The sequence below is a fragment of the Vulpes vulpes genome, chromosome 2 (assembly GCF_048418805.1).
Source record: "Vulpes vulpes isolate BD-2025 chromosome 2, VulVul3, whole genome shotgun sequence".
NCBI classification, from domain to species: domain Eukaryota; kingdom Metazoa; phylum Chordata; class Mammalia; order Carnivora; family Canidae; genus Vulpes; species Vulpes vulpes.
The window spans coordinates 85371566-85378404 of record NC_132781.1 but is presented as its reverse complement, the minus strand read 5'-3'; the positions used below and the strand labels follow the sequence as shown (position 1 = coordinate 85378404).

At 45.9% G+C, this 6839-nt stretch overlaps 2 pseudogenes; both read right to left on the bottom strand.

Moving 5' to 3' along the window:
- Window positions 1-324: 324 nt before the first annotated feature.
- On the bottom strand, window positions 325-1091 carry LOC140596469 (TOM1-like protein 1 pseudogene; annotated as a pseudogene).
- Window positions 1092-1099: 8 nt separating this feature from the next.
- The window catches only part of LOC112909893 (TOM1-like protein 1), a 42716-nt pseudogene continuing 36976 nt past the window's right edge, over window positions 1100-6839 (bottom strand).

The window sequence follows — 6839 nt, the reverse complement described above, 5'->3', positions numbered from 1 at the left end:
TTATTTTATTTTAAATAAATAAATAAATAAATAAATAAATAAATAAATAAATAAATAATTTATTGGCTACTCTTCCGTTTTTATTTTATTTTGCTTTAATTAATTAATTAATTAATTATTTTGGCTTCTTCTGTTAAACTCATTATTGCAGGGGAGAAATGGTCTACCATGTTTTTCAGGCACAGGTGGGTCTTGTCTTCTGAGTTTCAAAGCTGCCCAGGGCCACCTTTTAGAGGATTGGCACTTCTAATGTAGTTAATGGGCCGATCATCACTTTCACCTCAAGGGTCACTGCAACTTAGAGCTCTTTTGTGGTGATAAACATCAGGCTTTTTTTTTTTTTTTTCCTTTTTCATGCATAGCTTCTGTAGTGACAGCAGGAGCTAAGGACTCCAACCCCATCACCCCGTAGTACTTGGGTGGCTGGAGATCATTCTTTGCCGTTGCCGAGTGATTATTGGGCAAAGATGACAGTCTTCGGCTCGATGGTGTTGCTGGAATGGCCTGTAGACTAGCGGCTACGGTAGGAACACTGCATTTGAATGTTTTGAAAAACTCTCATATGTAGGACTCCAGGTGAGGCTTTGGCTGGCCCTTTGGGGAAACGGGGGTGTTTCTGTGTTTACCAAGGCCAACAGACCCACCTGTGGAGGAAGGCTACGTTTCAAGTTGTTTGTTACAGTAGGATTTTAAGTCTGAAAGCTGAGCAGTCGTGGCGCCGGGCTCTCCCAGAGTGGCCCTGTACAGTGGAGGGCTGGGATTAGGTCAAGGAGATCACAGGATGGGTTCCGCTGGTGGCGTGGGCATCTTCCCTCTAGTTCTTGTTTTGCTCCAAAATCCTTTGATGTTTTCTTTTTTTTTCTAATGAGTTTTTTTTTTTTAAGATTTTATTTATTTATTCATGAGAGAGGCACACAGAGAGGCAGAGTCACAGGCAGAGGGAGAAGCAGGCTCCATGCGGGGAGCCCGACGTGGGACTCGATCCCGGGACTCCAGGATCCCGCCTCGGGCTGAAGGCAGTGCTAAACCGCTGAGCCACCCGCGCTGCCCCCTTTGATGTTTTCAAGTAAGGCTGTCACATCCAGGGACATTTAATCCATTAAATTAGCTCAACAGTGACATCTGCATTCTCCACTACCGTGAGCAGGTCCACCATCCTGTTCTGCGTCTCCTGACCCATCGTATAAGGTTTCCGCAGTAGCTCTGTGTCTTCATGGTTTTCAGACCCACAAGACAGTGGGTCTGCCTCAGTCGGGCGGACAGCACCGTCACGTTCATTGTCACCACATCCAATTCGCTGTGCAGTTGTCCAGTCTGTTCGGGACCGATGTAACAGTAGAGCTCTGGAGAGCAGTTCAAAAAGAAGGGCTGGTGGGGTAGGAGTCCATGAGGTCTGGGCGGTCGCTTGTCTTGCCGATTCAGCCTCAGCATCTGAGGGAGGGAACTGAACCCCTTGAGAAGGTTGGGGTACACGTCTCTCACTGCCCTTACATCTGTTCCTCCTGGGAAACACTGTCACCAAATCTTAATGAAACTTAAAGATTCTATCCTGAATGTCTAATAGCAGAATGTATCTGGGATCCAGTAGCTCAACTAGATTATCTTTAATGAATTCCTTCTTCACAGATTGGAAACTTGGACCACAGTCCTGCACGGACGGGCATGTCAGTAAGTGACCAGTAAGTTGGAGTTCGTTATGATTGTGGTTTTTGGAAATCCTTCACTTCAGAGTTCTTATTGTATCTTTTTGCCCATGATGGGCAGTGCTGTTTATGTCACACATGAACTGGCCCCCGTCTTCAGTCTGAATGCTAGCATATATGGCCTTTCTGTATTTTGGGGTGCTCTGTCCATCATTTGTAGGCTACGGATATGGCGCATTGTTTCAGAGGCAGGATTCTGGTCCTATGGTCGAGTCACTCAACATAGAAGGGTCTTCGTAGAACACCACTTAGGGATCCAGCCACAAAGGACATCCTTGGTGGGAAGTGTGGTTGGGAAGAAATGGAGAGTCAGAATCTTGTTCTTCAGCATGAGGCCCTACTCCTGCAGAACTCTCGTGTGTGGCCTGTTCCAAATGCTTCAGATGGTTCGCGCTCCAGTTTAACTTCCAGACTTGAGCTTTGCAGAGTGTGCACTGCTAGAGCTCTTTCACGGGAAGAAGGCTCCTCTTGCTGTGCCCTGGGGTGGTAGCAGGTTAGGAACTCCTTCTCCCTTGGTCACAGTCCTGCAAGGCCCACAGATGTGAGCTCCACTGGCCACCTGAGCCCGGACATCTAGAGGTGCCCCTCGGCTGGTGTTAAAATCAGGGTGCCAGAGGAGGGCCTGAGCTCCTTGATACCGGTGAGCTGCAAGAGGCAGAGGGAGAGAAGGAAGACGGGCCCGCCGGCCGCCATCCCTGGAGAGCATTTCAGCAGGCTCCTCGCTGTATATTAGATTAGCTGCCTGCCCCTCGGGCCACTGCCTTCAGTCCAGCAAATATGCCTCCTTTCGAAGAGAGTCTGGGCACTTTTTAATCTGGACTCTGGGGCAAGATGAGACCTCTAGAAATGTTCTCAGTTTGCAGTATTGCCTTGTGGGTCCAGTCAACGCGAGTTCTATTGATTTTTGAAGCACCATGCTTTGGGGCTTGTCTCTCAGGCGCAGGGCTTAAGATGTGGGGTTCCCTACGTTAGAGTCAAACCTTTTACTCCTCAGGAAGAAGCAGCTGAGCATTTTGAGTTCCTTCCATGTTGTGAGTTGTCACCCTGGAGTATAATTTATGGTGAGATTTGTCTCAGCTTCTCCTACCCGCTTGGATGTAGGTTTCTTCTCATTTGTTGGACGTGTAGGAGTCCCTCAGCTAGCTTTTGGGTTTTTTTTTTTTTTTTTCAGAGGAGGTTGTGCCATATGTAGGGGTAGATTTGGCATGTCCACGGGAGGAGGCAAGTTCAGGATTTTCCCACGTGACCATCATGAACCGGAATATCTGTAGTGTGTACACATATTTGAACCCATAAAGATCAGATGGTTTAGCACTCATTGGTGCCAGCCATCAAAATAGGATTGAAGTAGCTTTGGCAAAACATCTTCTCCTGGAACTTGTTTCGGTTTAAGGAGGTTAATCAGAGATTTTATTCTTCTTCTGTGGAGGCTGTGCAGCATTGCCCAGGTCCCTGCTTGAGGTAAAAGGGCTTAGTCCCCTGGCTACTGAGAAGGTTGTTGGCTAACATCTGTCTCTGGAAATTGCCACCTGCTGGAGAAAGCCTTCTTGCCCAAGGTCACACCCCTTTGGGGGCAGCCCTCGTCCGTGGTGCTGAAATATCCACGCTCCTCCCCCGCTTCCCTGGCTGGGGAGAACTCGGAAGGGCTGTCCCGCACCAGACTCGCCTGTGGGGTTGGCTGAGACCTTGTTGTACCTGCTCCATAGCCCAGCTTCTCCCCTGCCCTGTCCTGCTTCCATCCTTTTCTTCCATGGGTATTGAACCAAAGGCAGTCCCAAATATGCCTCTGTACTTAAGTCAGCCTCTCAGAATTCGCTTCCTGGGGAATACAACCAGGTCTCAGCGGGAGGTGAAAAAATATAGTTCTCAGATCCTTACCGTGTGAGAAGATACTCACTTTTTAAAAAAATATTTTATTTATTTATTCCTGGGAGACACAGAGAGAGAGGCAGAGACCCAGGCAGAGGGAGAATCTGCAGGCTCCATGCAGGGAGCCCGACGTGGGACTCGATCCTGGGTCTCCAGGATCACACCCTGGGCTGAAGGCAGCACTAAACCACTGAGCCACCCGGGCTGCCCGAAGATACTCACTTTTGAGACACTCTGCCTTTGATCATTAAAAAGGAAAGAAAAGAAATGACTCTTTTGGAAATTTGCTGGGTCTTTCTGCTGAGCTGCATGCTCTGCTGTGTACTGTTTCCCTTTACTTAACTAACTTTCACCCTGGTTTTAATTTATCTCAAAATACGAATAGCCAGGCCGACTTGAACCCTTTTTGCAAGTGAAATTTGTTGCAGAACAGAAAATTACATGAGGAACCGGGAGCACAAGGCATTTGTTGGAAGGGGAAACTCAGAATGTTATAGCAGAAGGGAGTACTCCTGGTAATGATGCATGGGGTTGAAGCGACGTGAAAGGGAAATCATTTAACCATGTAAATTGAATGAAGAAGCATCCCATGAGAATGACCCCAGGCCCCGGTTTTCAGGAAAAGAAAATGGTGGGTATCGGAATGAGGTCACCCCGGCGCATGTGGGACGTTGGGTCTATCGGTCCACTTGGGTTTGGCATCCTGGTTTAATTCTCTACTGGAGCATGAATTAGTTTTCATCTCAACAGCCCTCCAGCTTCTCAGAGGGTAAAAAAAAATAGGCCCATTTTATGATAGACTGCAAGATATCTCCGGGTAGGAGCAATTTTAGGGAAAAAGGATTTTCGCAAACAAATTGGCGGCTCCATTTGACCTGGAGTCTCAACTAAAGGTTTCAGTAACAGGTTTAAACAGTTGCATTTGCTGGAGACAAGGAAGAGGAGGAAGAGCTGTTACTGTTGTCATTGTTTTTTTTTTTTTTTTTTTTCCTAATATTTCCTAACCAAGCAACTGCCTTGGGATAATAACAAAATGATTTCACTATGGAAAAAATGCAGAGAAGAGAAACTGGAGCCGTTTGATTGGCTAATAATGAACATAAAGGACTTCATGCTTGTTGAATGGCAGATTGAAATCCAGTGTGTATTCATGCAGATCTTATGGGGGTGGTATTGGATTGGACCACAAATTAGTGCTGGCATTAATGAGATGGAGGCTGTAAAATACAGAAAGTTCCAATAACCATGATCTCTGATAAGGCCCGATTGAAAGCACCCAGACCTTTCAGACAAGTTCTGTGTGAGAGCAGAGCAATAAACAACAAAGAGACATTATTCAAAATGGGGAAAACTGGGGATTATATAACGGACTGAAGTGGTGTTAGAACGCTTGGTTAAAATGACACAGCACAGCTGAGTGACAAACATAGCCTTGCCTAGAATAATGATTTTTAGAAACAGACACTGTTTAGATGCTACTCAAATGATCAGAGAGAAAAATTATGCCTTTTTATTGTAGGGAAGTTGGTCTAAATGAGGAACTGCTCTGTGGCAATACCACCGCTGCTACCCTTAATGCTAATCACCTTCCATGTGATGTGTATTGTGATTTATGGTTTATGACGCTCTTAACATTTGTTATCCTGTTCTGGCCTCACAATGTTTGCACACCGATAGTTGAATACATGTCTGTGCACCCGGTTAGCTCTTGCATTCCATGACTGCAGGAACTGGATTTTACTCATTTTATGAAGCTTCTCCTCTTTTGTTTGTGAATTCTCCAAATCAATTTGTTTCCAAGAACACTGTCAGGTGAAAAATCTCTCTTTTCCAGCATTTCCGGGATTAGCTGGCATACATAACAAAGACTATTATGGCAAAATCATATTACGTAATGACTTTAGGTCATTACAAATGAACAGAAGACGCCATGTGCTGTTAACATGGGTGGCTTGCATTTGCTTGAGTGGAGTTCTGGGGTAACCTCAGTCTGCAAAACTCGTCCATACCTGCTGTGGGCGTGTTCTCTTTCCTAGGCCGACCAGCAAGGTTTCGCGATGCGCACGTGTGCCCCTCGAGGACCGCGTGGCTTCCCGGAGCTCTGTCAGTAACTTTTCAGGAGTTTGTCTTCGTGTTGTCTCAGGTGAACCGGCTGGTGGCTCTCCTGCTGGAGCTCCCCGTGCTCATTTGCTACTCAAACTCCAGTCTTTTATTTCCTGAGCCTCTAGCAAAGCCTTGAGTCCTAAAGTAGCTGTGGCCTGCTTTTTGTTGAAGGCACACGCAAGGCGTAGCTATAGGGAGAACTTATTTCATTTCCCTGATGGTCACTATCTTGGATTTGTTCTTCCACATTCTCATTTTCCACGTAACCCGAGTTATTTCTGTCTTTCAAGGGCCTCATCAGATACGCTGGCCTTTAACCTGCCTTTTTGTAATCTCTCCTTCCTGCAGAAATTTGTTGGGTGTTTCAGCACAGAGCCTGACATACAGGGTTTGTTTATTTAGTAAATATTGAAATGAGTTGAAGTACCCTCCACGAGAGGCCCTTCTATATTCATTGAATATATAAGAACAGTTAAACCAAGAGAGATTATATCTATGACCTTAGATAAAAATTTACAGCTTGAGGAGACCCTTAGAAATCAACTAAGCTTCTCTACTTCATCCCCATTGTTTGTTTTGATAAGAAAATTAAGTTAGAAGGAAATTGGCTTTGCCAGTATCTAGCACTCAGGGGGTGGTTTCATAAAGGCTAGAACCCCGAGCAATGGTTATTGTCTGTGTCCCCATATGTCTTCCTCAAGGTTAAACACAGTAGACATAGAGACACTCCTGTGTGCATCATATTGATCTTGATTTCAACATCTTTCTCCCAGGCGTGGCGTGCCAATGGCTTTTTATTTACATCCCTTGGTGATTTCATGTCTTTCTATACCAGGAATTTAAGAAATGTCAGGGAAGGAGAGGCTGGAAAACTTCCTGAACTGGCTGTCATGGAATCGTAGAATCTTGAGGTCAGAAGAGGTTATACAGGTCACCCAGACCAGCCATGCTCTAAAATTTGAACCCCCATCTACGACATTCTGACAACTGGTCAGTCAGATTCTATCAGAACATTCCTAGCCTCTCTCTTTGGGCAGAGCCGACTCTTGGGATTTTGCCTGAAAGCCGTCTTCCTGGAGCCTCCACGTGAGGGCCCAAGTCTACCCCTTTGGGAACACTCAGAAATACTGAATTTCTGGTCCCCATGGCAGTTCTTCCAGTGTG